Raw genomic sequence first — 15,958 nt, forward strand, 5'->3', positions numbered from 1 at the left:
ATGCTGAAAGCTGCAATATTCTCTGTGAGGCTGGGTGCTGCTTCAGTGCCCCAGTAAGGTTAATTACGGATTAATTACAACACTTCAGTCTTAGCATGGGTTCATCTACCTCATTCCTTGCCAATAAGGTTACGCGTGCTGCTTTGCCCGAACTAATTCTAGTTTCTGAGGTAAAATAGTCAAAGCAATCAGAAATCTTTATGAGAACTTGTAAGGCTTCTTGAAATTTACTTAGGAAGAGGGTTCCAGAGTTACTTAAGTATTGATAGATGTAGGTAGAGATTTAATGCAATTCTGTCAAAATTGGGCTATCTTATTAATTTTTCACCGATGGACATTAAAAAAAAACCCAAGCAAACAACTTATAGGTACCTTAGTTTGTCCTTCAGTCTTTTTACAAGCGTAATGCTTGGCTTCTGAAGTATTGAGTGTTCTGGTGAATGTAGCATAAACTTTTAAATTATTCTGATGAAACTGAAAAGTTGTGTTTCCAGGGTATTTTTAACCTAGTTCATAGGAATATAGGATTAGAGATCATCAAGTTAGAGAGAAGTTATTTTTGGCACATGCTGCTGCTCTTTTTTCCTCATTATTTTTCTCTTCCTGCTTTTCCCCCAAAATATACTCCTACTGTGCATACTTTCTTCTATTTGTCTTGCCAACCTGTGTACTCTTTCCAGTTCAATTTTTGAACCTCATTCACTGCAATGAAATCTCTTCACATTCCCAAGCATGCCTCCTGTGTAGGTCTCTTAGATCTCACACTATGAGACTTGGTTTGAGGGGGGATGTGTGTTTGTGTGTAGACATGCGTGGAGCCTGTTACACCTTTAGTCTTTAGGGTGCCAGAGTGGTGGAACAGAGCGAGTGGCAGAGGTGTATGTGAGTTCAGTGGCTGAGCTGGGAAGGTGAGAACAATGGCTTACCCAGCAGTTCTCTGCTATGGAAGTTTTATGGCAGCATCTTCCTAGATGAGGCTGGCGCTGAGCCCACTCTCCCATTGCATGACCAACGTGTCCCCAGGTACAGCTTTTTTATGACCTGATTGCTTCGTGCTTAGCTGATAGATAATGAGTCCATGACTGATTCCTCAGTGGATCCAAGGAACTGGTCTGAATGAGGAGGACTATTTAGGTCCTTATTGAGAGTCATTTCTATTGCAGACATTTATACACAGAGCAGCAAGCCAAATAAGGATGAGTTATTCCTTTGCTCTTACAGAAAACTCTATAAGACTTCCTTACCTACAACAGAGATTTGGATTGCAGTCCTGGCACTGCTGCTTTCTTCCAACATTTCCTTACCTCCCAGGAAGCTGACATTTTAACTATTCAGGATGTAATTGATTTTTTAATTTATTTTTTTTAATTCCTTAACCATGCTGTTGTCAGGGAGGCTTAGAAGACATACAGTGTCTGCAGAATGTTTTCAGCAATAGATACTTGTCTACTCCACAACTTCATTACTAAGAATAGACTAAACTTTCATAAATCCTTTAAAATGACACTGCTTCTCCTGGTAGCAGTGTTTTGGTATTTTGGGGTTTTTTTTCATCAAACTACAATGTCAGGTAGCATTAAAATTTTAAACTTTATTTGTACTTAAAGAAGAAAACATGTGTACCATTAGGTTTGCTTAAGAGTCAATTGTAGTATTCCTGGTTTTATGCTTCTGTGACCGAAATCTTGTTTTTCTCTGCTGCTGTCCAATGCCCGTTACAGTCCTGGGATCTCTTCTAGGCAGGTATGAGAAATAGCTTGTATTTTGGAATTATTGGACAGAGTCAGTTGGGATGCCAGAATTAACATTTATGATTAAGGGACTGGAAATCATTAAGGAACTGGAGCATCCTTCGTGTGAGGAGAGGCTGAGAGAGCTTGGACTGCTCAGCCTGGAGAAGAGAAGGCTCATGGGCGATCTTATCCATGTGTCTATAAATACCTGGTGGGAGAAATTGAAGGTGAGGGAGCCAGACTTTTCTCAGTCATGCCTGATGAAAGAACAAGAGACTATGGACTGAAGTTAAACACACATGAAATTCAATTGTAATACATCCCCCTCACACCAACTTTTTTTTACTGAGAAAGGTGGTTAAACACTGGCACAGATGATCTAGGGAGGTTGTGATGTGAAGTCTCTATCCTTGGAGATGGTCAAACCCCAACTGGACACAGTCCTGGGCCACTAGCTGTAGCTGACCCTGGTTGGGCAGGGGGATTGGAATTGATAAACTCAAGGCTGATTCTGTGATCTTTGTGGCAGGGATTTGTCATGTAACTTCCCAAGAGGATTTTTGAGGCTGCTTCGAGCTTGCTGTTAGTGATTGGTTTGCAATGGACTCTTGTCATATACTGTACCGTATGTTGATAATATCTATTGGCTTGATCTAGAAATTTTTCGTGACCTCTAAATAATCCCTCATAATTATGTAGAAATTAGACTGTTTAAAATTATTGCCATCTATGTGGACTCAAGCAGTTTTAGGGAACTTCCACTCTTGCATTGTTATTGAATCCTTTCTGGTGTGTTTGGTGTGCTTCACATAAGGATGTGACAGCAGCCTGAATTGCCTTGCTTTTTGGGCAAAGAATGAGTTAGGCCTGGAAAGAGTTGATAAAATGTGGAATTAAAGTTTTGTGAATGCTCTTTGCCTGGGATAATATTTTATTAGTGCTCACTTTTATGGGGTTTTTTGTGTACGTTTGCGTGCAAAGTTTTGTTTATTTTTTTTTCTGTGTGTTCTCAGAGGGAAGACTTACTAGTGGGAATACTTGGAAAATGCAAGCTTAAAGTAGAATGTTTACTGAATATTTATTTGCAGCAGTGGTGTTGGACAGGAATAAAACTGAAATGGACACTTTTCCCCTGAGTTGAACCTCTTCCCCCTTTCTCCACAAATAAAAGAATTTGTGTCAAAGGCAGAAAAAGCTGAGGGTGACTGTTTAGTGATTAGTGCCCTTGATCCAGTGGGGTGGACCTGAGTTCTAGAGTGACTGTGGACAGTGACCCAAATTCAGTGACAACTGAATGTAAAATAATGTATGTAAAATATAGATATTATCTTTCAAATTACCTTTTGTCCCCTCTACACTTGCTGCCAGTAAGTCTTCCTTTTTTTAAATCAAGGTGCTACAGCTTCAAGAGCAAGACTTGAGTATCTGTATGCACTTTTGTGTGATAATTGGCAACTTTTTGTGGTTTGTAGCTGCTGTTAGAGGTGGGCAGAATGATAAACCTGTGGATCTGCCCTGTGGCTGACCTCTTTCTGGTCCAGTGCTCTACCGAATTAAAAGGGGCACTGGCACCATTCCTCCTTCAGCCTTCCCGCTGGGTCTGTTGTGAAGGAAATCGGCAGTGATGTTTTTGCGGAGTGTGGACTAGCAGCTGTGCCCTGCCAGCCTGAGACTGTCAAGATAGGTCTGTGGTTTGCACATCCTGACAGGGCTGTAGATGGGCTCGGAGCTGCTCAGCATTGTCAAGGCTGAGGCAATTGGGATGTGCCCAGAAGCCAACCTGCAGGCATGTAGGGACCTCTTACAGCTGAAAGCTTAAATACCTGGAGACTTTAAATACCTCCAAAGCTAGGTAGCAGGTGTGTGGAGGCTGAGAGTATTCTGTTTAAAACCCACTTATGGACATCTCTGTCTTTTTGTGTGTTTACCGCTTGACTTTTTACTGTCATTTTTTGCAGTTGATCTTTTCTAACCGTTAGCCCAGTCTGTAAAACACTTGATGAAGAATTGTCTGGAGAATTCCTCACATCTCTTTCCTTCTGTGTGTGTCTTCTTCAAGATAAAGTCACTTTATAATTCCAAAATACTATAGATTATTTGGGAGACAAAAAGTGAGCCAATTATTTACAGATTGCAGTAGTCATGTAGTTCATGCTTCTTGTTGTGCAGAATGGTAATAACTAAACAGACATGAAACAATTCTGTTTTCTTAGGCCGATAATATATTAACTGAAACATTTGTAAGCAATTCAAAGCTTGATAGCTCTTCTCTGACTCTAATGGTACTGCACTGTGTTAACTAAACATTTATCTTTCAAATGGCAGTTGTTAAATACATCTCTAAATATGCCTATAGAAATAATTGCAGTAATCATGGAATTTCAGAGTTGGAAGGGACCTCTAGAGATCATTTAGTCCAATGCCCCTGCTAAAGCAGGATTGCCTAGAGCACATTACTCAGGACTGCATCCAGGTGGGTCTTGAAAGTCTCCAGAGAAGGGGACTCCACAACCTCCCTGGGCAGCCTGTTCCAGTGCTCTGTCACCCTCACTGTAAATAAGTTTGTTTTTTTTTTTCTCATATTTGATTGGAACTTCCTATGTTCCAGCTTGTGCCTGTTACCCCTCGTCCTGTTACTGGGAACCGCTGAAAAGAGTCTGGCTCCGTCCTCCTTAAACCCACCCTTTAGATACTTGTAAACATTACTAAGGTCTCCCCTCAGCCTTCTCTTCTCCAGGCTAAAGAGTTCCAGCTCTCTCAGCCTTTCCTCGTAAGGGAGATGCTCCAGTCCCTCAATCATCTTTGTTGCCCTACGCTGGACTCTCTCCAGTAGTTCCCTGTCCCTCTTGAACTGGGGAGCCCAGAGCTGGACACAGTATTCCAGTCGTGGCCTCGCCAGTGCAGAGTAGAGGGGGAGAATGACCTCCCTCGACCTGCTGGCCACACTCTTCCCTATGCAACTCAGAGTTCTGTTGGCCGCCTTGGCGACAAGGGCACATTGCTTGCTCATGGATAATTTACTGTCTACCAAGACCCCCAGATCCTTTTCTTCCAAACTGCTTTCCAGCAGGTCCACCCCTAGCCTATATTGGTGCCTGACATTCTTCCTCCCCAGGTGCAGGACCCTACACTTGTCCTTGTTGAATCTCATTAGGTTCTTCTCTGCCCAGCTCGCCAGACTGTCTAGGTCACACTGGATAGCAGCACGGCCCTCTGGGGTGTCAGCCACCCCACCCAGTTTGGTATCATCAGCGAACCTGCTGATGTTATAAAACATTTCCCAATGGACTTTTTTTTTAATCCTCATATGTGGAAACAGAAGTTCCTTAAAAAGCAAAGCATCTAAGTAATGAGGACTGAAGTCCTTGTCCCCTTTTGAACACATTAGTTACAGCTGCACTTATTTTGGGGAGTTTTGAAATGCACGTCCTGTGGTGAGGTTTGACTTGAAAATGAAGTTCCCGTGCAGGCCCTGAAAAAAACCAGAGTTCTCCTAAATGCAGCACCACAAAATCTTACGTGACACTTGATGCAGCATGACAAGCAGGCTGACCTGATGTGCTTGGAAGGGCTTTGGTAAAAAACAAAATGCTTAAGAATGCTTTTCTTCATTGTTTTATCCCCACTTCCTGTGGATAATAAAGTTTCTAGTACAGTTAATGGTGATCAACCATATCTTTATTGTGGTTTTTTTCCTGTTATGTGGAATATGAAACTGAGATGAAATAAATGGAACTAAATTTAAAAAATGCCTGACTATCTTGTGAAATATAGTTCAAATGTTCAAAATGTCTTAAAGCTGACGTTTTAATCTGAAATCCTGTTGCATTTAAGATTGATTTCTGAGAGACTGAATGAGTACAGAATTCATTACGATGAGTTAAGAAGAATTTGGTCTTAGAGTTCTTTGAAGACTGGAATTCTTCACACCTAAGAAGCTGAGGATTGTTGGCTGCAGGACTGTAAATGAACTACATTTAAAAACTAAAATGAGCTAGCACTGTTTTCAACTCTGAGATCTGAACGTGCTCCCATTGCGATGAAAAGCAGCAATACCTAGGTCATTCTGGATTTAAATCTCAAATCTGCCAGGGAGTCTCTCTACAGAGACAAGTGAAGGATTTTTATATTTTTTTTCCTTTTAATCATTAACTAAAATGTCTTTGTACAAAGGAGTTGAAATAATTTAAAACTATTTCTCTGGCAAGAAGTCAGCTATTAGGAAAAATTTCTGTACCAAAGGGGTTTATCAAGCATCGGAACAGGCTGCCCTGTGATGGTTTGCCAGTGTTAGGTTAATGGTTGGACTCAATGATCTTAAAGGTCCCTTCCAACCTATGATTCTATGTGTTTACATATGTTAACACATCAAAACCAAGGCAGTTTCAAACATATTATTGTAACATGCGTAAACAGCCGTTTTTCACCTTTGAAGAAACTCCTGCTGGAAATGACAAAATTTATAGTATAAGGATCCAACTGTCTGGTTTAGCATGTGGTATGCTGGGCTGTGCTGCTCTGTAGAAGTCATTAATGTCTCCCACTTTTAGATCTGTGTCAAATACAAGCTGCAGACCTTGTGTAAATATGTGAGTTGACAATTTAGAGTAATTACAGGCCAATATCTTTGAGGAGATGAGCTCAGTGTTGATTTTGAAGAAACTGGAAATGCTGCTTTAAAAATGTTAATTTAAAATGACATCTAAGTGTCACAACAGCTACAGTCAGTATGGTATTTGTTACTCTGTACTTTTTTAAAGGCTGTTTGTCTGTTCCAACAGAGTTCTCATGGTTGAGATGTACATTTTGAGGAAGTTTAGGATTAAAGGTTATTTCTTCAGGATATGTGAAGAAATGAATACAAAATGAACATGGGAGGTGGATTCCTTGAAATTTGTCCTCTGACACAACCCTTGATCTGTGAGCTTTTATTATTTCTGGAGTCTGTCATTTATGTGAAAAAAAAAATACAATTTTTTTTTTATTCCTTATGAAGAGGTTATACTTTGCTATCTCATGCAGGTCTCATACTATTAAAGCGATCTTAATTTATATGTCAGAATGGCTGTCTCGAAATCGCTTGAGGAGTAAAGCATTGTCCCTTACTTGGATCTCTAATTTAGGTATTAATCCAGAATTGCCACCTTTTCAGACAAGTCCGTCTTATATTAGAACATCTTCTCCTTTTAACTACAGCTTGCATGCAGATTACTGAGCATTTATCATGCATTTCCTGACTAGGAAATTTAATCGTTACAGGGCTAAAAGTGATTGTTCTGGATTGCAGAAATCTATTTCCTCCTTTGATTAAAATTGTGTCTTGCTCTTACTTGCCTTGACTTTGACGTACGTCTTAGTCTGCTTTCCTTTTAGACACGTCAAAGAGTGTGATTTTTGTTTTGCTAAAAGATGGCCTCTGGTATATTGGAGGGACTAGCGCTTTGCTATTTTCTGTAGAGGACTCTCTTTTTAGACAAAGACTCACTAGTCCATTCTCAACATTTGACAGGCACCTGTGCAACAAGAACCAATTGCGAATCAGGCTAGTGTATAGCATCCCAACAGAGGAGCGGGAGGGGGAAATAAAAAAAAATAAAATAGTACAATCATGCAGCTCGATTAATACCCTGCCTACTTTTCTTAAAGGCCATGTTGTGCCTCGTTTGCACGCTACACATGGAGAGTACTACAGTGCTCAAACCTTTCTGCTGTGCTCCCTTGGGTGGTGTTATTTTTCGTGAATCTTTGTGAAATTGATCAACACTACATTGCTTCCTTGCCCTTCACTGGAAGCTCCATCCTTGGCATATGGTAAAGGAAGGAACACAAATCTTTTCAGACGAATGAATCTTAAAGGATGTTCAATTAGACAGTCGAGCAATAGCTTTGCTTGCAAGTCTAACTATTGTCAGTCTTTTCTTTTGTGAGTTACTATTGTTTAACTCCCTACTGCATCTTGTCCTGGCACCTTCGTCAGGATTGCCTTTACTATGTAACATTTTCACTTAAAGAAGAAATTAATAGTTTTATTCACTAGTAGTATCTCATGGGCAACAGGGCTATGGCCACATAGTCAATTAGTTTATGATTAATTAGAGAGCTAGCTCCAGAGAAGCTTATGTAAAAGGGACATCCTTATCGCAGCCTTTGAAACTGCACTATTGTTCAGATGTACTCAGGTCAATGTTAACATCAGCTAGCTTGGTAGTAATAGCAGCATAATTGTGGGACCCTGAAGTCTTGTCCAGGCTGCAGGGCATGCCAAAGAAGCAGGGTGGACTGCTCCCTACTGAAGTCTGGGCTCCTGTAGGTAAACTTCTCCCCAGAAGCCATAGTAGCTCACTTACAGCTGCCCAAAGCACCCATACTGCAGTGAAGAAGCACCGTAAAAGATTTCAGGTTGTTTAGAGTTCTTTCTGAAGCTTGTTGTCTGCTCTAGTTGCTGGACTCTGTGTTGCTTGACAGCCTTCCTTTATTTTGCGAGGGAAGCTTCTTTACTCACCAAACCTGAATGTATGTTGTAAAGATGTATATGATTACATGGATTTGGAGCAAGGCTACGCAACAGATGAATTTTCTTTACATATTAGAGAAAAAAACTGTCTCTACAGTGTTGTAAAGTAATACTGCACACTGAGGATCAAAACCACGTAATGCTTCACTTGACAACTGGTATAGCAGTGTATAAATGCTTATGTCAAAGGAAGCAATGTATGCTGTTATAATAAAAACAGATGTGGCAGACTGAAAACTTTGAGAGAGGCTTGTCACTTTTGGGTGTTTTCATCTTCTTGTGGTATTGCTGATATATTTTTGTACATTTATTTTATTTCTGAAGAGATGGACAAAGTTAGGAACCAGCAGAATATGTTTTATTTATAAAATCTGAAAGAAATTGTTACAGGTTCTAGATGTTTGCTATGAGCTTATAGTATAAACAAACTCATAGTACAAAGAAAAAGTTTGTATACCATTTGCTATTCTTCTAATCCTTCAGCTGGTACTTAAACTTCTAACCACTCTATTTTCGGAATAGTGAGAAATCTCTGAAAGAAATTACGGCAAGTTTACTTCTTTATTAAATACTTGATATGAGACTATTGGGAAAAGGTGAAGAGGGAAATGGTATTTATCTCTGTTTCCAGGAGATGTAAACTCTTTCTTGGTATTCTAAAATACCAACAATACCAAAATAAATTACAGCCTTGGAATAGCAGTATCAAAATCCTTTTTGTTATGAATATATTTTGGAGTGTAGTATTGTATAGCAAGTTTTTGTAAGGCTTCAAGCATTTTTTTTTTCTTCTTTCCTTATTATCTCTCACCAGAGATCTGAAGTCACCTTCAAATCTGAGCATAAATACCATTAACAAGCAGTACCATGAGCAGAATAGTTTTGGACAGAAGGCAAAGAGAATAATTGAGACTCTAAAGCAACAGCAGGAGCTCTGCTTTGCTGTCACTAGACTACTGCAGCATCTCAGAAAAACAGAGCTGTCTGTGCTGTTAAAGCCACAGTGTGCTCAGTAAGGAAGTGCAGGGTTGGTTTTTTTTAAGAACTACATTTTTATGACTAAATATAGCACTACATGAAAAAGGTACACAGAGAGACATTCTCAGATATAGTTTCAAAAAACTAAAGGAGTTTAAAAATACTGATCAAGGGCAATTTGTTTGATAACTTCTTAAATTAAGCCAGCTGTTCTGAGCAAAGCTAGAATTTCACTTCTGTGACCTCGTTGCCGTTGTGTAGCTTAAGTCTAGAGCACAGAGGTGGTGAAAGTCAGTTATACACAATTGTAAATAAAGCTGGAGGAGCATGGTCGTTAGCAGTGAATGTGATGGGACAGAACCTTAGCAATGGATTAACGCACTACCAAAATGTAAATTGTACTGAATGGATGGTTAACACATGTAACCATGCATTCACTTCTGCAGTGGAAATACGATGCTTGTGAGCTGTACGGTGATCCAGTTGGTCACTTTCCTGAGTCTCTTGCATCTATCATACTTAAACTCTATAAATATCTGGGGTTGTCCAGGCTGAATAGCAAAGCTGCAATATGAAATAGGCCTGTTCTAACACGTCAGAAGAATTGAAACCCACACTCAGGAAATGGCTATTATTGTTGCTGGTAATGGCAATGCAAAGTTACAGTCTAAGCCGTTGCATTTATTTCAACTTCTTGGAGAAAGCAGAAGGACACAGTTTGAAAGTGCTCTACTTAATGCTTTAGTCCAGCGTGAGGCTTTCAGTAAAACACGAAAGACACAAAACCTAAAATTTCTTTAGTCCTGCAAAACCCAGGGTGGGCAGAACTTAGTCTGAAATAGATCACTTCTGATTTTCACAGTGGTAATTCTAACTGGATTTATCACTTCATATGCAAATAGGATGATGAGTGCAGCTGGCACCTCAACTCCTGGGCACGATCACTTGTCCCTACGCTCCATCGGCCTACAGCATTTTCCCCCAGCAGCACTCATGTATCTTGTTTCAGTGACTCCTAAATAATTGTGTTCTTTTAGCTGCAAATTAAGTGGGTAATGATTGATGTTTTTCTGGACAGCATATTGATATATCGCTTACAGTGAGTACTGCTAATATGGGTGGTGGTGTGTTTTGTTGGGTTTTTTTCGCCAAACCTGTATTTGTTGAGATGTCATAGAGATATCTTTCTTTATGCTTCATCTTATAAGACTTCTCTGTCATCTCTTTCTCCTTGGACTGTTGGTAGAAATTTTCTTCCTGCTGCTAATTACAGGCATCCCCCAAAGGATATGAATTGTTATGTATGTGCATTTCCTTGAGATATAACTAGGTTACTTTAGCAACCAGCTGTACGTTCCAGAGAACAGCTATGTATTTTATATAAGCCTCTCAGACTGGAACAGTGATCTTGGACCTTTTCTTAGGTAAAAATCAGTGGATATGTGGTCCAAATGTAGTCTTCTCTTCTGTAGAGATTCTTTTCATTGCAGAGTTTACCTGAGTCAGAGCATCTGTTTTAGTCACTACTGTTAATGACTGTCCCTCCTAGTACGTACTTGTTTCATGACTATGTAACTGTGCCCTCATTTTGCGATACTTGGATATTATAATTCCTGTGGCTGCATCCTTTGATATTTAGTGTTGTATGGTGAATTTTACTGGGAGTCCACAATGCAAATTGTTGTGGGAGTTACTTTTCTGTTCTTTTGGTCCCTAGGTAGAGGTGTTCTTTACACACCAGCAAACAGAAGCATTCCTGCTGACACATGAATGGGACAACTAATCAGTAGCATTTATGATAAACCAATTAATAATATTTTTTATGGAGTGCTAGCTGGAGGGGTGCTCATTTACACCATTCTGTGCTAATACCTGTCCTCAAACATTTGTCTCATTTGCTTTTGGGCACGTTTTGCCATGCAGAGGGCACATCTCTGTCCTGTTTTCATCCCTCTCGCAGTTGCATTTACGCTCCTAATTCGAAAGTATGGCCAAAGCTTTCCCATATGTTCTGAAGTTGGTTTATTCCTAAGCCCTTATGCGTCCCTGACTTGAAGGTATTCTTTTCAGCAAGCTTGGTTAGTGCTGTGTGTTCAGCAGAGGCAGAAGCAGCAGTGATGTGCGCTTTTTTCTCATGCGCCTCATGAGAACCTCCTCAACACCCCCCCAGGGTGGAGGAAAGAAAACTGTGTACTCTTTAGTGTTCTGCATGTAGCACGGGTCTGAAAGTAGTGTTCTCTTATTTAATGTGTGCTTTTGCCCACTAAGGAATAGCTGCACCTCAGTTAATTAGTCTATCAAGACAGAGTGTACATTATTATTTATAAACTAAGTTGCTTTGGGATAATAATGCTGCTGCAATGCCAGTGAAATGAAGAAAAATTTTGAACGTTATGTTCACATATATACGTGCATGAGACACACAGGCTTCTTCTCCCATGCCCCTTGTCTTTAGATACTACTAATTTGCTGTTCTGTTTTGGGAACATACAAAATAGCGTTCCCTGGAGACAACAGGGCTATGGTGGTTAATTCCCTTGCCGGCCTCTTGGAATCTCTTTTGGTTTGGAAAACAGGAAGGAACAAAGCTGTGGGAAATGGTGTTTCTGTCACTGGTTAGAGAAAAAGCTACCTCACAAATTGCCATGTAGGCTAATGCTCACATATTGTGTGAATCCATAGTCTGGGAAGATGTTCACCAATGTGCTGTAATTTCCCCCACTAACAAAAGTAACCATTGCAATTTCAGTGCCATTTCCCAATTTTTGGGCTAGACCTTGGCTTCCTTCCCAAACAACTCTGTGAACTCTGAGCTGAGGATGTCTTTCAGTCCCTCTGCCCATGCTGCTCGTTCCAACTGCTGGATCTTTTTCAGTTCTGGGAGATGCTGCATCTCCCTGTTTCTCTGCCAGATTAATTTATTTTGGCCCCAGTGAGCTTAGTGCTCGGAGCAGTGCTTCAACGCCTGGTCAGAACTGTTATAGTTTCAGGGAAGGTAGATAATGAATTTCCAGACTATTTCTGTTTTGTTTTTTTGGGGCTTTTTTTGTTTGTTTTTCTCCTTTTAATTTTTATATAGTAATTTAGGGGTTTTTTTAGTCTTTCTCTCTGTGAGCTATTCTTCCATATAGGTAACGTTTTCAGAAAGTTCTCCCTGATCCCATGAATCGGTCACTGAAACTGTGAAGCAAGATTCTACTGTGTTTACAGCATAGCCTGGTTTTGAGGAAAGAGTAACCAGTCTTTCTGTTGTCTTTACGTGTGCATGCATGCACACAGGAGGATGAAGAGCACGGCCAGCATGTTAGTGCAGCACAGGGAACAGTGAAATATCGAATGTGGCAGAACTCGAGAATCAAGCACCTACTTGTGCGGTTTGCGTTTCCAGCACACGTGGTTTGTGTGCCTCGTCGTGGTACTGGAATGTACAGGACAACGTACAGGCATGACTGATGGAGCAGTTGTTTACTGCAATTCATGTAGGAATAATATTACAGTTTTAGTAGTGGAACAACAACAGTAATGCAAACAAAATGAGAGTTAATATTCTCTTTGCTTTCATTCTTTAGAAAATAAGTGTTGAAGAATAACACTGATTAAATGTTATCTGTTTTAAGGCATTTTAAATGGTAAGACAGTTTTATATGTAGACTGCAGAATTTTGCAAAATACGTAAGTATTTGTAAAAATATTCTAGAGCAATTCTTTTTCCTTGCAGCCTTTCATCGTGCTCTACACATAGTGATTTCTTTGCTGTCTTTCCTCATTTTTCTTTGCTTAATATGCACAGTTGTGTCTTCCTGATATCTTAACTTTTTTCTTTGTTGATATAAAAGCATAAATTATTCCTAATACAGTTCTTCCTTAAACATTCACTGTACACTGATAGGCTTAGCAGAGATGGGATCACCAGGGGAATGGATGACTCAGGCTTTTACACCCTGAGTCAACAGTCACAATGAGTACATTCACATATTTTTGGCAAGTAAGTACAAACTGTCACTTCGGTTCACTAAGTTGTGTTGATGAATTTGTCCAAAATTAATTCAGGCATAGTGAAGTACTGAAAAGAAATGTGACCTATGTGTATGGTCTGCTTGGGCATAGGTTATGATGGAAGGTGTATTGATGTTGTTACCTGCTTTCACTGTGTTACATTTGCAGTTAAGAAAACAGCCTTAGCATGCCTTTCATGTTTGTCTTTTCATCAGTTTCTTTTTGAGTAGTACGTCAATAATGCCCAACAGATCTATTTCACAGCCATATAATGTTTCACTTTATCCAAAGGGTGTTGACTGTTTCTTTGAGAAGACCTAAGATACTGCTAGTAAAATGGTTCAAAGGGCAACAATGCAATGTGGTGCTGTGGAGCTTGCCAGGCTGTGAACAGGCTGTAACGAACTTCTATTATTTGGCATCAGCTTAAAAGTAGTACTTATGCTATGTTAAACGTTTCAGTTGAACTGGTTTTAGGGAAGTGAGGCACTGTGTCTCAAGCTGACAAATTCTGTGTCACACCAAATCTTCAGTTCTCTGCCAGCAACAACCTTATTGAATATCCTCTCTGACTAAAACAGTAGTTGTGAATGAAGCAGCCCAATGTCACATTAGAGACTCTGTCATCAAAGTAGATGCAGGTTTCGTTTTATTTCATTTATCCTTCTGCACTGGTATCTCCCAAAGAGTTCTGATACTTTGTGCTGATCCTCCCTATTGGAGATATGCAGATGAATTGCATTCATGCCAACTCTACCTAATGAAGTTCAAGATCATGTTGCTAAGCTGCCTTTTACAGGAAAATGATCTAATGACTAGATTGCCTCCCCATCACAGAAATTAATTGTCTTTTGTACTCAGATATCACCAAGGTGGTGACCAAATCATCTTTCTATTCTTAAAGGTTTATCAATAGGATAAAAGCCCGTGCTCTTGGCTGCTAAAAGAATTAGTTGCATCTAGTTAATGTCTTTGAGACATCCCGCAAATAAATCAAACCTTTATTTACAGGGGATTTACCCGCATTTATCATGCAGAAGTACTTTTTACAATTGTTCAGCTGTAGGGCTCCTGCCAGAGTCACTGGTGGGGTTTTTTGGGGGGGATTTTGTTTTGTTTTTCCTAAGTTTCCGTCTTTTTCTGTTTTTTCCCTTCTGATGTATTCTTATCATCTTTGGAGGTCCATTGAGCTGGCTAGCCTTCCTTTGTGGTGCGTATGAAAAATTTGACCATATCTGTCAGTGTTCCAGCTTCTGGTAGTGAACATGAGCTCTCTCACCATTCCTCTGAAACTACTTTACTGTGCTATACTCTAAAAACATGATTATAGAGCAGAACATTTAAAGATTGGGTGGTGGCATCAGATCAGGGTTTGTGGAGGGGAAATGGCTGTATCTGGAAATTTCAATGATCTGGTACTGTGTCTGTGGTCAGCTTAGAGAGGATATAGTTCAAATTTGTACGTATCTGCCCAACCTTTTGTGCTTTGGTAACTGCTTTTCAGTAAATCTGCTCATATAATTCTTCAGGTCATATTAAGTAGTGCTAATATTTAGAGTCATTTCAATAATGTGGTGAGCCTTAGTAGCAAGGAGTTGCTGGCAACTTGCTATTCAATTCTGATGCTGTTATGTCAGCTATTTCATAAAGACTGCATCATCCACAAACTTTTATTCTTATCCCAGTCGTACCACACCAAATTATGATAGGGTCAGTTTGAAATTGTCTACCAAGGGATTTCATTGGCAATTCTGGATGAAGCAAAAACTTTAAAATATTCTGGGAAGGTTAGGCTTAATTGTTTTCTTGTTCCTTTTGAACTGTTATGGAAGAGTGGTAAAAAAGCCACATCCAGTTTTCCTTTTATTTCCTCAAGCAGCAGGTCCAAAGCCCAAAGGAAAATAAAAGTATAAACCAAGCTGAGTTGGCTTTTTGTATGTATCGGAGCTTTCCTTGCCTTGGCTTCTCATCAGACCAGGTTTGCTTGCTGTGAGGATAATCTGACTCACCTTTTAAAACGTTAAAGGTCAGCTGCACTTGAGGAAGCCCCCAGTTGGCAACGACTCCTGGAAAATGTCCTCAGCTCTTTCTTGACAATTAGCCTCTCTGAAACCGTAGGCTTTTCTTTTCTTCCCTCAGGCTTCTAAGATCCTAGTGTAGTTTGATGCGCTGCAGGAAGCACTGGGTAGATCCTGTCACAGTATCCAGCGTTACGTATTCCTTATTGAAGAATGTAAGGTGGATGGGATTTGCTTTTGAGCCAGTGCATGCCCCGTTAGTCCACGTCCCTTCTGCAGAGCAGCTAATGGTGCATTTGTTTCTTTCCCCCTCCTTCCCTTTTTCCTTTGGTGCTTTCATCCCTTTGATTAGAAGGCATGAGGTGTGCCGGTCTAAAGAGCAAACTCAGTCACCTGCATGACTGTGAGCCCAGGATAAAAATGAATTATTAAATAAGAACTGAATTTCTCTATTAGGTAGAATGAGTTTTAATAATGATGTCATATAGCCAGAATACAGTTATTCTTCTTGTTTATATACCAGTCACTGGCAAAAGAAGTGGTTATTTTGCCGTCTGCTTTTAGGTATGTAGATTTTTATTCAATGAGAATTCTACTAAAAAGTTCATATAGACTATGACATTCAGACTATGTAAACTAACCTAATCACTGATAGCATTTAACTGGTTTAGAATGTATTTAAAATGGTCATGTACTGAGAAAATTGTCAGACGAAGAGA

General features: G+C 39.8%; 1 protein-coding gene across 3 annotated transcripts in view; it reads left to right on the forward strand.

Moving 5' to 3' along the window:
- INPP4B (inositol polyphosphate-4-phosphatase type II B) overlaps positions 1-15,958 on the forward strand; it is a 329,605-nt gene that overhangs the window by 138,018 nt on the left and 175,629 nt on the right. The gene's annotated exons all lie outside the window — the stretch shown is intronic.

Source organism: Chroicocephalus ridibundus, chromosome 5 (assembly GCF_963924245.1).
Source record: "Chroicocephalus ridibundus chromosome 5, bChrRid1.1, whole genome shotgun sequence".
In the NCBI taxonomy this organism is placed as follows: Eukaryota; Metazoa; Chordata; class Aves; order Charadriiformes; family Laridae; genus Chroicocephalus; species Chroicocephalus ridibundus.